Source organism: Poecilia reticulata, chromosome 22 (genome assembly GCF_904066995.2).
Source record: "Poecilia reticulata chromosome 22, P_reticulata-male-v2, whole genome shotgun sequence".
NCBI classification, from domain to species: domain Eukaryota; kingdom Metazoa; phylum Chordata; class Actinopteri; order Cyprinodontiformes; family Poeciliidae; genus Poecilia; species Poecilia reticulata.
Window position 1 is genome coordinate 9525434 of NC_088851.1, and position 20635 is coordinate 9546068.

General features: G+C 40.1%; 1 long non-coding RNA gene across 1 annotated transcript; it reads right to left on the reverse strand.

Annotated features, from left to right (window-relative positions):
• Nucleotides 1-2492: 2492 nt before the first annotated feature.
• LOC103458412 (uncharacterized) lies at nt 2493-19384 on the reverse strand. The gene is made up of 3 exons (XR_532578.3): nt 14975-19384; nt 3157-3265; nt 2493-3063 (listed from the first exon to the last, which is right to left on the reverse strand). It is a non-coding gene; the product is annotated as an uncharacterized LOC103458412 (long non-coding RNA).
• Nucleotides 19385-20635: the final 1251 nt, after the last annotated feature.

The following is a 20635-nucleotide window of genomic DNA, read 5'->3' on the forward strand; positions in this document are numbered from 1 at the left end:
TCAATATAATGGATGGCTCAATTGGATTCCAGCTTATTAGTGTCTGTGGGTGTGGCTGTGTCTCATTCATCTGGGGCATTATTTCTCCATGTACTGTCCTCTGTTTAATCTCACTTTGGACAAGACTAATGGTCAATGTTCCCGACAAGCTTCCTATTGATTTGATGCTGACACGGTGCGCGCAGGCAGCTGCGTGATGTACGGCCAGCAGGAGAGAAAAATTAGGTGTGAGTGACACAAACATGATTTTTGAATTAAAGGCACTGGTATTGGTCTTGTGTCACAATTGCTGAGATACAGCAGAAATCTTCATGTTGTGTATCCTTTTGTGTACATTTTGGTTACCCACTAACTTAAAAAAAAAAACAACCTGCGGTTAGCATGGTTTATTGAAGAGGTAATATTATTTTTCATATGTGGGGGTCACTAGACTAGATAGATTAGACGGGACTAGAGCGATTTTATGTAAAGCTCATTTCAAATATTCAAAAGAAAATGCAACTTGGGAAGATGAAATACCAACACTTGACACACTGCTGGCTGGAATGTGCAAAGCAGCCAATCAAGGAATGATGTTCATATTCCTAGGCTCTGATTGGATGCATCCCTAAGAGCAGAGATAAGGAAGACTATGGACTAAGGTGCTCATTTATAGTATTGTATAGTCTTTATTGCATGATATTCTATGAAAATTTGTTGTTAATTTTAGTGCTTATGGTCGTCACTGTTGTTCATAATGAATACATAAATAAAACAAATAATAACTAGCTTGTCACATATATATTTTCATTTGTTGTCCACCGGTGGACTTGTTAAAGCACTTTTTCTTGTCTTTTTTTTTTACATTAATTTCAAATTAAGAAGACGATTAAAACACTCAAAATGCATGATGTTTCAAAACACTTACCTTTGTTTGTTTTCTATAGTTTCCATTTCAACCTGTTAATATTTTTGCCTGTTTTAATCTGTCTCTAAGTATCTTCACCCTCTCAGATTACATATCACCATGGAGACGTAGGCAAAAGAGAGGAGGCGTTATATTTTATTAAAATGTGGATAAAATATTGCTGGTGCCATTCCATTGTTCACTTTTTTAACACGTCTGGAATCTCTCCTCCTGTCGTTCATGTCTTTTTCTTCTTCCCCCCCCATCCCCCGATGTCTCCGTCTCATCCCACTTTCTGCACAGTTTCCATTGCCACGTTGCCACGTTGGACTTAATCCTCCAGTCTCCTTCTGCTGTACCCTCTTCTGTCTCATCATCTTGTTTTCAGATCGCTGAGATAAATATAGACGCTGCTCGCCGCGTTAATGAAATCCACCGAAGGCAAACGTGAGTCGTTCAGTGTTTAACCTGAGTGATAAGGAAGGCCTCGGCTCCGTCCATCATGTGTGCACACAAACACACGCAAACAAGATTTCAGCGCTGATGAACTTCTTTGATTTGTAATAAAACATGGATGTTTCTAGGATCGCTCTGGTCGTTTTGAACCATGACCTTTTCTGTCTTCTATGTTTTGAAATTGTTTTAATGTTGAACTTACTGGTTTATCTGTTTGTTGTTTAGGAATTAATTGAACAGAAATGTAAATTTTATTTTAAAAAGCCATTTTAGTGAATAGCTCCATAAATTGTAGTAATTTGCTGTCAAGTGCATTAAATGCTTAAGCAGACACAAGTACACATGGATATTAGTCAACAGTGCACCTTGTAGGATTTTTTATGCTCCATTTTCATAATACTCTGTTTAATCCTATTCCCAGCAGCATGAGTAATACGTTCTTACAAAGTTTAGCTTTTTCATACTGCACTGGTGCAGCACAACTTCCCAGAAACCTGGGACATTTTTCACAAAAAGAATGTCAAAGTCCAGGGTTCTATCTCAGATCTTCCTTGTTGGACATCAGTCAATTTATTTCTGCTTAATTTCCCCCCAGTTTCCTCTCTTCACCTTTTGGAGTTGCAGTAGTACGCCGCCTTATCTTCCACGCCAGCCGATTTCATATCCTGCACGGACTCCTGCTTTCGTGTACACATGTGCCTCATTTCCTCTGAGTAACCTGATCACCATGGATGTTGTTTAAAAAAAATACAAATAAAAATGTGACTGTAATTATTTATTTTCATGCATCCTTTCTGAGTAAGATTCACGCAGTAGCCAAACATTTCTCCTACATGTTAAGAGTAGTAGCAACTTCGTAGTTTTAACCAGCTCAGTGGAAATCTGGGTCAAACCACAACACAACCACTGCATGAATTACTAATATAAAGCATTTTAGTGACACGGTGGTTAAAAAAGAGTGACGTGTTAATGCCTCCAAAGTTTTATTTTTTTAAATCACAGTTTTGGTCACATGTGGCCAGGTGTGATTTAAAGAGACACCGCACTTGCATTTAATTTCCTGGACTGACTGTCAGTTTGTTAGGTTGCTATCGAGGTTTCTGACCCGACGATAAATATCTCTGACCTGGATCAGCAAACCGAGTCAGAATGAGAATGTTGCTGCTGCAGGTTATTTTGTTTATTTGCATTGAGACACACACTGAAGAGAGAACACAAAAAAAAAACTAAACCTCCATTACAGAACGCAGAAGGCAGACGTTCTTTAGTCGACGAAAGACACAATATCACAATATCAATATAGCGAGGGATCTTTGTTAAATGCTCACATTTATGCTCAACCAAAAGCAAACACACACACACACACACACAGACACACACAAAAAGCGTTTGGGTCATTGAACATCTGCCTCCCAGACCCATTTCTCTGCTTCCAAGCCAGGTGCGAACGGATAAACAGTTCTGTCAGGATCTCATTACGACCCCTGAAACCAAACAAAAAGAGTCTTACTTCTGTCTTATTTTCAGCAGCTCATGTAAACCGTCTTTGTTGTGTTTTTTTTCTTCCCCTCTGCTTGTAGATGATCCTCTGGTTTATATAGCTACATTTTGTTTTCCGTGATTCATTTATATTTACTTTTACTCATGCAAACCAGAACATCTTATGGTGAAGCGTTGGCGTTCTCCGTCCAGACCCACGCAGTCATGGTAGCCAAAGTTTCCTGATGGTTAAAAAATAAAAAATAAATCACTTTTAGGCACATCAACAGACGTGTTGCTCTTCTGGTGTTTCAATGTTTTCAAATGTGACCCACATGTCCAGTTGGTCATCTTTACCCCGAGGGGGTCACAACTGACCCAGTGTTGTTTAGGGATCAGGAGGAAGGAATTAGAACTGCAGCCCTGCGAGGGTCAGAGGTCAAACTGGAAGCAGCAAAACATGGATGTTAGGATCACCATCAGTAATTGCTTTGTCCCTCCTGAACCCAACTGCTTTTAGTATTATGTTTCAGAGCTTTTCAGCTCGTCGTTGGTCTGGTTTTGCTTGCACTAATTCATGAAAACTCAATATTTTTAATGATCTAAATAATCGAGCTGTTTGTCTGGGTAAGCAGCGTGGCTCCAGTAGCACCATCACTTATTGTCTAGTTATAATGACAACTATGAACTTTAGTATCGCTGACATTAAGAGGATGAAATTTAGCAAACGCCACAATAAAAAAAAAAAAAAACATCTCTAATTTACTGCATAAATACGGGAAAATTCTGGCAACCACAGCTGCCAGTATTTGACCGTAAATTAGACTTGTTTGTTTTTTTACACTGCATTATTAAACTAGAATACTGTGATTTGAGCCTAAGCATGAGTTCTGGGTTTTAATCAGAGTATTTTTAAATGGTTGTATGACCATCCTTGACCGAACTCAATTTAATAATTAAATATCCACAAGTCAAAGTGGTCAAGTTCAGGCAAAGTTGAGTCATTGGCGTTAAAATCCAAGTTGAGTCGAAAGTTTTTTTGTGATTCCAAGAAGCCAAGTCTAAAGTCATCAAACTCTTGAATTACGGTTAAGTCCCAAGTTATGAGACTCAAATCAACACCACCACAAAATAAAAATGTAAAAAAATTGAATCCTGTTGAATTACGCTGTAATTATGCGCATCTTTAATGCTGTTGTTTTTGGAGTTCATACGTGGCACTAACTTTAATAAAAATGTTGGACCATGGGCTTGGTATCGGTGAATATTTTTTTTTTTTCAAAATTATTCTTTCCCAGATGAATAATGGCTACCGTGGAGGTTTAGGAACAATCACATATGTTTAATTAAATAAGGAAATGTTAAAATTAAACTTATTTTCCACTTGAGTCATGTTGAGTCTAGAGCCACTGTAGCTCAGGCCTCCAACATGAAATCAGTTTCACTAATCTAATAAGTCAATGAATTCACCCACTTCATTTGATTATACAGAAAATCATTAACATCCTGGAACATGGGGTCAATTGAGAAGTGAGTGTGCCGGAAATCTCTCTCTCTTTTTTTTTTTTTTGGTCTCACTACCGGTGCAGGCACTCTGTGTGTGCGTGTGTGTGTGTGTGTGTGTGTGTGTGTGTGTGTGTGTGCGTGTGTGTGTGTGTGTGTGTTGTGTGTGTGTGTGTGTGTGTGTGTGTGTGTGTGTGTGTGTGTGTGTGTGCGTGTGTGTGTGTGTGTGGTGTGTTTGCTGTATAGCTTAAAAAAGGTTAGAATTATTATTTGTTTAATCTTACTTATATGAAGCTTATAATGTTATGCCACTTTTAGAAGTTTGTTCTGTCTGTTGTTCGTTCACTTCTTGTGTTGCAGAAGATAAGCGGCAGAGAACAAGAACACACCCCAACGACCTCGAGGAGAATGTGCTGTTCAAGTTATCTTATATGGATAAGAGTTTGCTGTGTCAAACAGAGTATACTTCCCCCCCCCCCTTAGCTCCATGTAATTAGGGCATTCCTGATCTAATAAAAGAGCGAGGCGAGCAGAGAAACTTCAGAGTGTTGTTCGGAGATTGTAACTGAAGCTTTCTCTGACCACTCTCCTCGCGAGTAGAAACTCATCACTGACTCTTTGTCTCTGTTTTTTGCAGTGTGTGATAAATGTCTAGTGTTTGAACCTGACATTTAATTGGTCCTTCGAGCCGGAGTCCGATACACCAGACGATTCCAGCGAGTGAGTAAAAAAACCAGGAAGTCTGTGCACAGCATTTAAGACCCTTTCCGGGACTGGTCCTTTTTTCTCACGAGCTGGAGTCCGACGGTTGACGGTTTTCCTCAGAGACTGGAGACACAGTGAGTAGTTTCAGTTTAAAACCAGTATGTATGGGGAACGGTAAAAAATTGGAATAAAACCAGTTAAAGTCCGCGGGAGGCCAGACTCCTCTAACTATAAGTTAAAATCTGTGTGGGACGGCGGCGTCCTCTGGTAAGAAATTAAAACCCTGAGAATCCTAGGCACTATCAGGTAAAATAAAAGCAGTTAAAGTCCGCGGGAGGGCAGACTCCCCTAACTCTATCAATCAATAAATCAATCAAATTTTATTTGTATGGCACATTTCGGCAGCAAGGCATCTCAAAGTGCTTTACATAATTAAAATAAAAACAGAAAAAATCAGTGAGAAAGAGAGAAATAAAAAATAATAATAATAATAATAAACATTACATCATTAAAACGTCGAAAAAGTTAGTTAAATTCTCTGAGTTAGTTAAATGCTGTATGGGACGGCGGCGTCCCCTGCTAAAGGACGGCGGGAGTCCTCTACTAGGTAGTTAAATTCCGCGAAGGACAGGAGCGTCCTACTTAAAAGTGTGAAAGTGTGTGTGAGTGAATGAAAACTGAATATCACTAGATAAACAGTTTTATACCAAAACAACGGGGAACAAATGGTGAGATTTTGTGGATGTTTGTAGACAAGAAAACTCCGCTCTCTGAGTTGAAGTGAGTTTTACCACAATCTATTTATCACCATCCTGTTGAAATTTTCCAGTGTTTAGAACACAGCAGGTGTTGAGACCACACTGGACTAAATTTAGTTCAAAATGGGTAAAGGGGGAAGCAAACATAAACAGAAGGTCTTAGAAGACCTGTCTAGTAAGGATTGGAAAAGAGTTGAAAAAATAAATGAGGATGCAGTAAAACCGCTTTGTTACTGGGTAAAGCAGTACGATTTTAATGGCAGTTTAAGTACCACAGGTATATATATAAGGAGAGCAGTAGGTGGCATTCCACATCCTAGAGAAGATTTAGAACAATGTTTGGAGGACATGGAGAATCTTAGAAAAACCTACTATCTAAACGGTGCCGAAACACAACAGGTCTGGATGCAGGTTATAGGGCCCGACTGGCATCATGTAAAGGGAAATTATGATCCTTTAAATAGACAACGCGACCCTCCAGTAACAGAGGAACAGGGGAGTGAAAACCTGAATACTAAAGTGGGAGAGTTGCTCACCAGGATCAGAGCTAGGTACCATAGACAGGCTAACTATACAGAAATCGGTAGATGCAAACAGAAGCCTGAGGAATCATTTGATGATTTTAGAGTGAGAATGGAAAAGGTGTTTAAAACCCATAGTGGACTACAGGAGGACAATAATGAGCAGGGTGTTTACAGACAGCAGTTAAAAAATGTATTACATGCAGGATCTAGACCAGAAATAAATGGATGGATTTTGAAACACTTCATAGGGATGGGTAATAGTACACTCGGAGACTACATTAACCATGCCTTACATGCAGAAAAAGTGACCAAAGGAAAACAGAAATCCACACCGGTTTCTACCTTTTTCCAAGGGGAGGAAACAGAGGTTTTCTACCAGGGAGGAAGGGACAGAGGTAGAAGCAGAGGACGTGGGAGAGGACGGAGCAGGGGGCGAGGATTTGGTCCACACCCAGAAACTCGAGCTTGTTGGAAGTGTGGAAAAGAGGGCCATCTAATAAAGGACTGTAGAAGTTCCCAACACCAACAATCAGCATGACTAGATGATGTTGAGAAAGAAAAGGATCTTGAAACAGGGGAAGAGGAAATTTGAATTTAAGAGTACTTATTTTTCGAGGAGAGATACAGGCCAGAGGTGACTTTGATGATAAAAGGGAATCTACTCACAAGCAATGTCAGCCAGCCTCTCCACCTTTGAACCCCCAAAAGGGAGCCAAATCCTGTTGTATGTAGGTGACATTCTACTAGCATCAAAAAACCAAAGAAGATTGTTTGATAGACTCTCTGGCACTATTGAAACACTTATTACTACAAGGACACAAGGTCAACAAAAATAAACTCCAATTAGTACAGCCAGCAGTAAAGTATCTAGGTCACCAACTAGCATCTGGGGGCCGTACAGTAATACAGGATAGAAAAGCAGCAATACTACAGGCTCCAAAGCCACAGACAAAAAAACAAATGATGTCATTCTTAGGGCTGACAAACTATTGTAGAAGTTGGGTGCCAAATTATGCTGAGATAGTTGCGCCTCTGAGTGCACTAATCTATACTACAGAAATGAAAATGACAGATAAACTGAGTTGGACCACAGAAAGTGAAGAAGCATTCTGTAAAATAAAACAAGAATTAGTGGGAAGTGGAACACTAGCTCTTCCAGATTACAAGAAGCCGTTTGTCCAAATGGTTGATAGCAGAGATAAATTTATGACCTCGGTTTTGTCCCAAAAACACGGAGATAAGATGAAACCCATAGCTTTTTATTCTGCTAAAATGGACGCAGTAACCTGTGCTCAGCCTCCATGCATTAGAGCTGTAGTTGCAGCCTCAATGGCAGTGACCGCAAGTGCAGATGTGGTCCTTTTTCATGAGCTAATACTTAAAGTGCCACATGCAGTATCCGCATTATTATTACAAACAAACATGACATTTCTGTCACCAGCAAGGCATTTGTCTTGCATGTCCATCCTGTTGTCTCAACCACATCTAACAACAGAGCGGTGTACAATTCTAAATCCTGCAACACTTATGCCAACCTTAGATGATGGAGAACCACATGATTGTGAAGCCTTGGCAACAACTACAGCAAAATGTAGGGAGGATCTGACAGACACCCCATTAACAAAAGGAATCACAGTATATGTGGATGGTTCTTCTAAGAAAGACCAATTTGGGAAAACTAGAACGGGATATGCTGTGGTAACATCGAGCAAAGTGCTAAAAGCTGCGGCGTTACCACAACATTTCTCGGCTCAGGCTGCTGAACTAATAGCATTAACAGAAGCCTGCAAACTAATGAAAGGAAAAGATGTGACAATTTATACAGACAGCCAGTATGCGTTGCTACAACTCATACCTTCGCACAATATTGGCAAAATAGGGGAATGGTTACCTCTACAGGAAAACCTGCTACACATGCAGATCTGCTAAAAGAACTTTTAAAAGCAGTAAAACTCCCAAAAACATTAGCAATAGGCAAATGTGCAGCACACACCTCTAATACTGATTCTGTTTCACTGGGAAATGCATTTGCAGATAAAACAGCTAAGCAAGCAGCAATGGGAGAAAAAGAAGTACTGTGGTCCACAGAAGAACAAATCGATAATGAAATATTGAAAGACATGCAAAAACAAGCAAGCACACTAGAACAAAAAACCTGGATAAAAAGTGGAGCAACTGTAAAAAATGACTTATACATCTGACCAGAAGGAAAACCAATCCTACCAAAAAAATCTATATAAATGGGCAGCAATATTGAGCCATGGGAAAACACATGTCTCAACAGGAGGGATGGTAGGATTAGTAAATCAGCATTATACAACCTATGGTTTTAATCTATATTCAAAAAAATTTTTGTAGAGCTTGCCTCATATGCGCTAAGCACAATGCTCAAGGTAATCTACGTCCAAAGCGAGGGAGGTTTCCAACACCTAACTATCCTTTCCAGAGTATACACATGGACTTTATAGAACTAAATCAAAGTGAAGGGAAAAAGTACTGTCTAGTGATCATAGATTCATTTCAAAATGGATAGAACTATTCCCAACTAAAACACCAGATGCCCTAACAGTGGCAAAAGCCCTATGTAAAGACATAATACCCAGATATGGAATACCAGAAAAAATCTATAGTGATAATGGTACACACTTTGTGAACCAAGTGGTAAAAAACATAGGAACTGCCTTCCACATAAACTTAAAAAAAAAACCACTGCAGCTACCACCCACAAAGTGCAGGACTGGTAAAAAAAAAAAAAATGAATGGTACTATAAAAAATAGATTAAAGAAGTGTATGGAAGAAACAGGAAGGCCCTGGACACGGTGTTTGGACCTAGTTAAAATGTATATAAACATCACTAGTACATCAGGGCTAACACCTTATGAAACACTATTTGGGAGACCGTACAGACTTCCATTATTCAAGAATGAATGGGAAGCAGAGGATGAACCTAACTTAGCAGACTATATGAAAAAAACTATATGAGAAAATCACCAAAGTGGGAAGGTCCCTATCAGGTCTTGTTGACCACAGGAACTGCAGTTAAGATAGCAGAAAGAAACACATGGATCCACTTAGCACATTGTAAACTGATAATACAAAATGATGACTAAAATAACTCTCTTAGGAACAAAGTTTTGCCTACCTTCAGTTAGACCCCCAGAGGAAGCCCGTGGTACAAAGGGAACTGTATTTCTAGTATACAGTTGTCTCAAACCGGTGAAGATAGTCCACAACTCTGCCGAGGGGTTTTTAGGAAGGGAATCAAAACATAAAACATGATGACCACTAATAAAAAATAAAAATAAAAAAAAAGGGTGATCCTTGGTGTAGGAGCTGCAGTTATAAACATTGCAGTTCTCCTGTTATTTCGGTATGAAACAAAAGTAAGAGAAGAACACATAACACCGAGAAGTATGGATGCCACCTGGGAAGAGTTGCACGTGGTGTCCAAAGTTAGGGACATGGAAAATCCCTGTAAAGGGTCAGGTGAAGAGGTTGTAGATGAAATCTACCTGTGTGTTAATGCATCCAGATTGGCAACTGTGTTTTCCCTAGACCTGAATAAGATCAATATTGGGGGCTACCCAGGAAATGCCTGGGCAGGTTATGATTGGTACATGGCGTCACGGGACGCTGTTCGCAGTGTACAATGGGAACATGTTTTCGCCTACACAGGGGATAGCTGGAGGCCAAATCCAAAGATAAATACCAAAGCACAGTACTGGGCTAAAGTTATGCATCTGGGAAAAAATCAATAAAGAGCTAAAAATAATCATAAACACCACAAACAATCCGATTCCTTTCAAAAGTGATGTTCCTTGTTTCTATTTCTCTTTGTGGATGAGAAAAGTGGAAAAGACCCCTATAAAATGATTTTCCCTGTGCCAGAACATCACAGAGTCAAATAACTCCTCCCCAGGCGTAGTGGTGGCGGGCCCACACTCAACTAAACTCGCAAGTTCTGTAATGACTATATTCAATGCAGATGATGATGTTGATGTAGATGAGCTAATTAGAATAACCACAGGAGTTACCAGCCGAAGCAATAACTGGCTTCTAATGATAGAACAAGCTGCAAAAGTTCCACAAGGGGACTGTGTGATATGTATGGGTCCACGACCACTTTTGAGAGTGGTCCCAGCAACGCTCCTAAATGAATGAGAATTCAGGAAATTGTTCGACTATAGTAAACGTTACTCGGTATTTCAAACCATTATCCCGTAGTGACATCTGGTGGTGGTGTACTATAAATAAAAATGTTGATAGAATAAAACTACATCCATTACAATGTCCAGAGGTTAGGTAACAAAACAGAGCAAGGTTTCTCAGCCGTCCACGAGCAACTGTCAGCTACCTCCCTGATGGCTTTCCAAAACCGCATTGCTGTGACATGTTTGTTGGCTGAGAGGGGTGGGGTCTGCGCCTTTTTGGGGAGCAGTGCTCCGCCCTTGTCCCCAACAAACCCCGCTGCAGATGGCAGCCTCACAAAGGCCTCGGATGGGTTGAGGGCCCTAAACAGCAAAAATGAAAGACCACTCTGGAGCTGATACAGAAATGTGGGACGGTTTGGGTAATATATACGGCCAATATCAACGACTAATAGTCTCTGTCTTAATTCCCATAGCTGTGTTTGCAGCAATACTGACCTTGTGTGGATGTTGTTGTATTCTCTCCTTCCTCCTGACGACAATAAAAATGTAACAGATGCAGAGTCCAGTGATGAAGAAGATGAAATGTCTCTCAACTTTCCAGACTTGTATCTTGACTCAAATGTTCCTATGTTGAACTTGTAAATACAATGTTATTGATGTAAGGTGTGAAATGTGTCCTTTTCCCTCTGAGTGTACCTGTTTTGAACCACTTAATGAATTACCAATAGAAAATCGAAAGAAGTTATTGAGTAAGGACTAGCTCTGGCTAAAAATGGCATAAACAGGAGGGAAATGTTAGAATTATTATTTGTTTAATCTTACTTATATGAAGCTTATAATGTTATGCCACTTTTAGAAGTTTGTTCTGTCTGTTGTTCGTTCACTTCTTGTGTTGCAGAAGATAAGCGGCAGAGAACAAGAACACACCCCAACGACCTCGAGGAGAATGTGCTGTTCAAGTTATCTAATATGGAGAAAAGTTTCTGTGTCAAAAAGAGTATACTTCCCCCCCCCCCTTAGCTCCATGTAATTAGGGCATTCCTGATCTAATAAAAGAGCGAGGCGAGCAGAGAAACTTCAGAGTGTTGTTCGGAGATTGTAACTGAAGCTTTCTCTGACCACTCTCCTCGCGAGTAGAAACTCATCACTGACTCTTTGTCTCTGTTTTTTGCAGTGTGTGATAAATGTCTAGTGTTTGAACCTGACATCCACTTGAGTCATGTTGAGTCTAGAGCCACTGTAGCTCAGGCCTCCAACATGAAATCAGTTTCACTAATCTAATAAGTCAATGAATTCACCCACTTCATTTGATTATACAGAAAATCATTAACATCCTGGAACATGGGGTCAATTGAGAAGTGAGTGTGCCGGAAATCTCTCTCTCTCTCTTTTTTTTTTTTGGTCTCACTACCGGTACAGGCACTCCTGTGTGTGTGTGTGTGTGTGTGTGTGTGGGTGTGTGTGTGTGTGTGCGTGTGTGTGTGTGTGTGTGTGTGTGTGTGTGTGTGTGTGTGTGTGTGTGTGTGTGTGTGTGTGTGTGTGTGTGTGTGTGTGTGTGTGTGTTTGCTGTATAGCTTAAAAAAGCAGAGAGCGAGTTGCAGACCAGGGGAACTTTGATCAAATCAGTCTTGAAATGGGGGTCTGTCTAAACCAAAAGCAGATGAGAGGGATCGGCTTACATTGGCTGAGACTTGACTTGCAGCTCAGACTGTGTTTTCACATGTGTATCTCCGTAAAGCCTCTGCATGCGAGTTTTTGCCGTTTGAAAATGCTGCATCCATAGATTTTCAATCTCTTAAAAAAAAAAAACTCACCCAAAAAGAGTCCGTGTGTGGTTAACGCTCTAATTACCGCAATGTGCACGCCTGTGGTAATTAGTTTTCAGGAGTGTGTTGCTTGTACTTGGAGGGGAAAAAAAAAAAGTGTTTATCTTTATTCCCTTTAAAAATGCCTGAGGCGAGGAATAAGACAAACATATTGGGAGGTAAAATCCCCCAAGCATCCGTGTCAGAAATGTCTGTGGTGAACAGCCCTCCGTGAAATGTCTCTGTGAAGTTAAATGCAAACCAATTACTATTACTAAGTCAACAATTCAAGAAAAATTCAGCCAGCAGAGAACATCCCCCCGAGATGCTATCTCCAGGCTGAAAGGTCAGCACAGACGAAAGAATGCAACAGAGAGGGGGAACGAGCTGGGAATAGTAGGAACTGGCATAACGTCGTACATACAACACGTACAAGTTTGCAAAATGGTGTCTCTGAATAACTGCTTTTGTTGTAGGATAACATCTGTAGTTTTTGATCTTTTCGGCAGTGGACAAAGCGGCTGCCTGATAAACATCAGAAACCACTGAAGCCAGACTAGCATAGCAAGCAGACTGCCAACGTAAGTACACCAACACAAACACACAATAAAAAAAATAAAAAAAAACAACGAACACAGCCGGGTAATTCCTCGTGATTTATTTTACGCTCGTTCCCAAACTACTGCGACGTCTCGCGCAAGCATTTAAATAGACGAATATAAATCATTAAAATATACCTCCGCCGGCGCTGATAGGCACTCAGACTGAGGAGAATCATATTATACGGCTCGCCAAGTATAGATGCTATCACCACTGTGGAGTGTTATATTCCTTTCACACACACACACACACGCACACACACGCACACACACACGCACGCACACACACACACACACACACACACACACACACACGCACACACACACACACACACACACACACAGTCTGCAGACAAAGGAGCATTATTAAACTTGCAGCTCGGGCCTAGATCTGATGTCCACCTTCCAACATCAAGGATTAGTTTTTCACGTTAAGTTGTAATTTGAAAGGTAATTTACTCTGAATTCGGTAAGGTTTGGCAAAGAAAATAATATCTATTCAAGCACACAACAACAACAACAACAAAAAGTTTGGTAGCAGAAGTTGAGATCTTTATCGTAGCTTTTGCTTCGTGAAGAAAAAAGAAGGTTTGGATAGTGTTCCACGTTTTTGTGTTCGAAGCCATAATCCATAGCAATGAAATATTCTTAGCCTCTCAGCGTTCGTGCATGTACCTGTCTTTGCTTGGTGTGAAAATATGATAAATAAAAGTCCCGAATGTCCATGAAAGAGTGTGAAAGTTGGCAGACAGAGTGAGGATGCTGATGGTGCCTCTGTTCTATGGTGTAATATGAAAAATGGTAGCAAAAAGGGAGGGGTCAGGTTTCGATCATTAAAGTACCCGGACATGAAGTGAGGAACAAAGGATGAGCTGAATAAAGGGATGGAAAGAGGAAAAAGTAATGGGAACCAAAGTAAACAACCAGAGGACTGAACAATCTACCACTTGCTATTGTGTGTTGGACGTGTGCTTGGCTCCTATCCCACGCTTTCTTCCACGTCTAAACAGTGCACAGTAGTGGAAGGCGTGTTTTCACTGGTGTATTTGTGGCGAGCATGTTGAGATAAGCTCACTCACGAAAATGCACGCACACGGTCTGTTCTACAAGCACGCGCGGCCGCAAAGTGATAGCCCCGCTCCACAAATAAAGCCCCTGGAACTGACACTCTGCATGTTATTATCTCTCAGACCCAGAACCTGGCTGTGTGAAACAGCCTGCCGAGGAAAACAGGTTTTCATTTTTGTGGCGATCCACCCCTACACTACAAGGCTCTGTTGCGTGTTTAACTTTCTTCCTCTAAAAAAAAAAAAAAGGACTTAAGAGTTCCTAACATGTGGAAGAATATGCTCCGGTTACATCAGGCCAAAGCGTAGCTTTTAGGTTTTTATCAAAATGCGATGCATGACAGAAAATAAACACTGCACATAACCAGGGGACCCGCTGTTGTTGTTATTTTTATCTCTGCTTTTGTTTTTCTTCTGCAGAGTGCAGCAAAATAAAAGACAATCCAGGATGAAAATCTGTTGGACTCGAGCCTGAGGTGGAGGTTACATTCTACGGATGAGTGGGTAACTCAGGTTTTTACACACACGCAGCAGGCCTTGTTAACCTGTTTGCTCACATTACTGGGGAAGTGTGACTTTATTAATTAAAAACCTTTGCGATCAGGGAGGCTGCGCGCCTCTCGGTGAATCTAAACGTACAGCCAGAGCTACAGTGGAAAAGCTTAAATGAAGTCATATTCATGTGTTGGAATTGGCCCAGTCAAAGTCCAGACCAAAATCAGCCTTAGCATATGTTGAAAAAGCTGAAAATTGAGGTTCATATAAACCAATTTGACTAAATTTGAGTTATTTAGCAAAGAAGAATGACTAAGCATTTTAGTCTGAGGTTGTGCAAAAGCTGACAGAGACACACCAAAACATTTGCAGCTGTAACTTCAGAGAAAGGGAGTTCTAAAACTTCACCAAATATTTGATGATCTTTTAATAAGCTCCTCTGCTTTATGTTCATTTTCTGTTTTTAAATAATTCCTCTAAGTAGGTCCACTTCTCAGTACTGCTCGAACCAAAGTCTGGTTCAAGTGCATTTCAAAAAAACTTACTCGTGTTTTGCCCATAACGATCCTTTTCTGGCGAAAAGTCAGAGGTCTAAACGTCCATTGCATGTTCCAGATTTGATAGTTCATTTGTCTCATAATTGGATTAGGCTCCTTACAGAGCCAAAAATCAAACCTTTTGACATTTTCCCATCCTCCGCAGCCCCTCCTTTTCTTTCTTTCATCCTTAGAGTCATTCTTCCTCAAACCCAGTAAATCCCCCACTGTTCACTGTCTGCAACATGGTCTTCTCACGCAGGACGTCGGTATAAAATTTGAAGGGGGCTTGGTCGCCCTAGCAACGGCCACAACAGAGACTGACGTGTTCCATAAATTAGAATATGCAATGTGACGAGGCACATTTGTCAAATAAGGATTACATATCAGAATAAATAAAAAAAACATTTAAGCTGTTACTTGACATTCATAATTAAGATGACTTTTTCTGTATTTTTTAGTTGTTGTTCTGGTGTCATATTCTAATCTTAAATATGATGTTTTCTTTAGCAGTGAGCAGAAAATCATCATAATTAACAGAAATCAAGGGATTGAAAACATCAGTAAGTAATCCAAACAATCTGCTCTACTTAGTGAGTTGACTTTTTCAATAACATTCTAATGACCTGAAAACACAGAGTGAACGGTATCAGTTTTCAGAAATCTAAAAGAAAAATTGTCTGTCCTCCACCAGAAAACAACAACAAAAAAAATCTCATAATTGTATCTGGATAATGAGAGCGTGCTTTAAATCTCAAAGACTCTGCACCAGTTAGGCTGCTGGTCTTTAGCAAACTCTTTACACCCTCCTCTTTCTGAAAAGTGTTTGGTAATCCGCCTCCAGCTCAGCTTCTTGTCTTCTTGCTTTCTCTGATTTTGTCGTTCTCGTTTTGTAGCAAATGGATAGTTATTAGCTCGACTGTTTAACGCTGCCACTGGGATTCGGAGACAGCAAGAAACCTACAAACAAAATTGGGCCCTAAGCTGTTATTTTTTTCAAATTTGTTTGAACCAGAAAACCAGATAATACACACATATATATACATATATATTTACCTTCCATCCTAACTGTATCTAGACAGTTTAAATGTAATAAAGGAATCATACTCCAAAACAATTAAGAGTTTGCACAACATCGAGAGTTTGGAAAGCACTTCAAAGAAAATCCAGTATCTTCAGGAAGGTATGTAAACTCAGTTGTTTCACTTCCTGCTCCACTTTTAAATATGAAAAATGATTAAAAAGACAAAAACGAGATGACAACATCCTCAAATGAGTAAAAAAAAAAACATTCTTTAAAGGAGGAGCAGTACATCAAACACAGCAAACATGCCAGAGTGACGTTTTTTTTTTATTTTCAGAACATTGGGTTGATTAGGCTCATATTAGCGATCGTCCACAAATGTTTCACGCTGATAAAAACTACTCAGAGGTGATAATAAATTGGTGACCGTTAAAATCCTGCTGATTCTACTGAACGAAACATACTGTTCAGAAATAACAACACTGAACGATACAGGATGTAACATCTCACCGCTAAGTTATGACATGTTGCAATGTTCGAATATGCGAGACGCGTCTAATCAGCGACTCCAGCTCTACTCCCACGTCTGCCGTTTTCTTCCAACTGTGGAAGAAAACCGTCAAGTGGGCAGAAGACGGTGTTTTGGGTTGTTTCAAGCACATCCTAAATGTTTATTATTGAATTCAGCGAAGGAGAGGCTGCTCGCTGACCTTCAGCTCACAAAGAGACACACTGTAACTTATGTTATTAGATGCAGACAGACTGGCAGTTTAACAATGGAAGACAGGGAACCAGTTTCCAATTGATGCGTAACGTCCATGTCCTTCACACTAACAGCCTGAGGCTATTACAGGTGTGGGGTCAAACACACGTTCAACAGAGGAACCAGCTCTTCCTGGTTTGACTTTTTCCTCTAACAACTGGAAAACAAAAGTCACTCTAACCTCTAGTCTCTATTTATTGCGCAGTTGTATATTCTCTTGGCAAATACTTATGATATTCATTCAGTCACACCCAAGTCTATGGCAGGAGATTTTGCAAAATAAAAGTAAAAGCTACCCAGATTTATATGCACTTACTCAGTTTTTCATCTTTAAAGTTTCAATGTCTGGTAAAAAAAAAAAAAAAAAAAAAACGGTTTCAGAGAGAAATAGAATGGTTGTGCTTTTTACACAAATATCTGTGTTATCAGAAGTACGTATAAAATTCATGTTTTCTTAACGGGGCGCCAAATGACAAAAAAAAGTTGGCCAAACAAAAGGAACCTTGTGGGACTTCTCAAGAGAGGCAGGACTTCAAAGAAAACCCATCCGAAAGTAAAACCAACGCTGTTTTAGACAATTAAAAGTTACTTTAGCTTGGGTATTATCATAGTATCTGAACAAAGACTACGCAAATGTGCAATAATTATTATTATTTTTACCGTTAGGTAGCAAACTGCATTTTCTCCTCATAATTTTTCCACATATATGTAACTTTCTACAAATGTAATGACAGAATATCAAATTCTTGCATCTAAAACTTTGCAAGCTTCTTTATCAAAGTTTTGGGCGACTTTGCCACTTGAAACATTGTTTTATTTAACTGAAGTGAAGAGTAATAACATCTTTGGATTTAAAGTCAACTCTAAATCTCTGAAAACAGGAGATTGAAACAGTGTGTCTGACTGTGTGAAGAGGAGATGCGAGATGGAAGAGCAACAGAATGACAAAAGGTCCTGAATCAGAATGAGACAGATTACAAAAACAATTTACCATAGCTGCATGAACTCATTCGATTGCCTGAAAATGAACGTGGGCCTTTAAAAAGTAAGCCTAAAACTTAAAAAGTGTGATAAATCAAGTACAGTATTATTTGTTGGGAGCTTTTGCTTCTTCAGCTTTTGCATAATTTCGATGGAGGTAAGCCCCGAATTATCCGTAGCCCTGGAAGAAATGCGTTTAAAATGATTTTCATTCAAACACGACATCATTTCTGACTCTCGAAAGATGAAGTATCGCATTTGACAAAACGTGATTCTAGTGAAAATTGCAGGCTGACAATTACTGATACCCTTCACAAAAGTCCATTTAAGAATGTATATTGACAACAGCAACACCTTCTTGTAATTGTTGACCTCTTTTTTTTTGGTATTTTGATCATGTCTTTTGTGATGAGTCGCACATCTCTGGGGTTGAAAGACTTCTTGTCACCTCCCGAATCCTTAACCCCACCTGTAGATTTGCTAACAGAAGTCAAGTCAGGACCCTGGTGGGCCATTCTAATACTTACAGTCAAAAGAAACAAAAATTAAAGATTACTTTAAAAAAAATACAAGCTGTCTAACAGTAATTTTATTTTTTTATTTAATCATTATATCTTCCAATGACATTTAGCCTGTAGGTGTAAACATCCCACTTGAATGGTTCTTGACCAGACTCAAGTGCAGCACAGGGCTGCTTCCCTTTAAAGTGTAGATTTATGTGACTCATTGTGGCAGAACCCTCAGTCCTCCCGCTGCCACGGCAACACAATTTGGAAAACAATGATTCAGAGAGGCCCCAAGGATGATCCGGCCTTTTTGTGCAAACAGAAACCAACAGCCGCAGATAAAAGCCCGATACTTCATTGTGCGCGGCCCAACGCTAGCAAGTAACTATGATGAGAGTTTGAAAGTGTCTCTTGATACACATAACGTCGTTCGTGTTGTGTTTCAGTTTTATGACAACGCGTTTGTCGCAACGGGCTGAGAACGAGTCCCCACCTCCAAAATGGAGGTTTTCAACTACCTTTGACTCTTGATCCGCGGAGGAAAAGAGAATACGAGAGCAAAACCGAAACGTCTGCAGAGAGAAATGAGTAATTCACCAGTTGTTTTACGTTCCAACACCAACGTAAAGACTATGGGATGTGGGTCAAGTCCACAGGAAGGAGATCACACGAGCAGTGGAAATGAACTTCCTTCATGTTGTCTGGTGGAAAGCATGGATAGTCAAGGAGGGATCTCGTTTGAAGTTCCTGCTTCACTACATTGATAGGAGCAAGAATGAGAATGAATGGATGGATTCTGGATGGGAAACTGTTAGGTTTATATATCAGTGTGTGCACTTTCCCTGGGCTGCAAACACTTGAACTCAGAGACAGAGAATAGATTTTGAGAGGGCCTAATCAGAACGTCAGTACATTCTGAACATCGTTCATTTACACACAGGAATAACATTTACCATAACCTGGATTAAACGAGGCTCTGGACAATGCAGTCTGATTCTTCCCGATGTATCTGACTTATGGAGGAAAGTGTGGAAGTTTTTTTTTTGTTTTGTTTTCCTTTTCTTGCAGATTCACTTGAGATCATAGTTCAAAGGATCGATCCAGAATCTGTTCATTTTAACTGATGCAGGTAAATACTGTTTTTAACCCCGTTGCACCGTGACAGGTGCATCCCAGATGTTAGGAGTGGTTGATTTGGGGGGGGGGGGGGGGGGGGGAGGGGAAATAAACAGAGCGGGAGGGGAATCAGAGAAGACAATGAAAGCGTCTGGAGGGATGAAACAAAAAAAGACAGAGAAAAGATATGTATTAACAGAAGTTAAACTGAGTTAGTTTAAAGGAAAAAATTAACAGAATATGGTTATATCAGGATTATTTTGGGTGGATATAATGTTACTTATCTCAGACACTGTGGCACCACCTGGTGTTTGAAACAAGACGGCATGCTTCCTAGTAAACGGGGGGGAAAATGTATTTGCTGTTCAAGGTTATGTGCCGAACCAACGGAAATGTCTGAAATACCGCTTTCACAGCTTTCAGTGCTTACATGGCACACAGACAACAGGAATTTTTGGAGCCCTCCTTTATTTATTACATTTGACAGTTCCTATTCTGACTCTGAGTGGAACAGTCACCATATTTTTGCCCGTTCAAATGAAGCTCTGCTGTTGGTTGCATCGGTTCTCATTAGAGCTGAGAATGAATGGCTGAACAGTTGATTCTCCTCAACAGCCAAAGAGGCAAAACAACCGAGTCAAAACCGAGTCGCTGTTTATGCCAGGCCTGCTGGACGATTAGGTGCGACGACAACTTCAGGAAGCTGTTTTGTGTCTTTTAGTACAGCGTTCGCACCGCTGAAGTAGAAAAAACCAAAAATCTGACACATCCAAAATGAGTGAAACAACAAGTAATTCTGTCATCGTTTCATATTTATTGAAAATATAAGCAGCTTAAGGGCACAATTCACCACGAATCTGCCAATAAATCGCTTGAATCAGAATTGGCGTCTAAACGGCCATCCTCATCATGTTGTTCGCATTTTGAAATCGTGAGGCCGAGACAACACGTAGCTGCCCAAGACTCTGATTAACATAATGATCGTGTCAGAGAAGCCGTGCATGCACATGGAGAGCATGGAAACTCCACGCAAAATGATTCTACGTTCTTTAGTTTCCCCCAAATCCCAGAAAAGACAGAATCAGAGGACAGAATTTCTTGAACCACAAGTGTTAACTGGAAAGCTTTTTATTTGCAGTGGATATCTGTGCTCTGTTAAAACTGACTAATATCTCATGAGATATGAAAGGGAATCGCTGCAACGGACTTATGGCCTTCATACTGCATACTTGCTATCTAATCCATGGCAAAATACGGTGTATTTCAGCGGGAAGCCACTC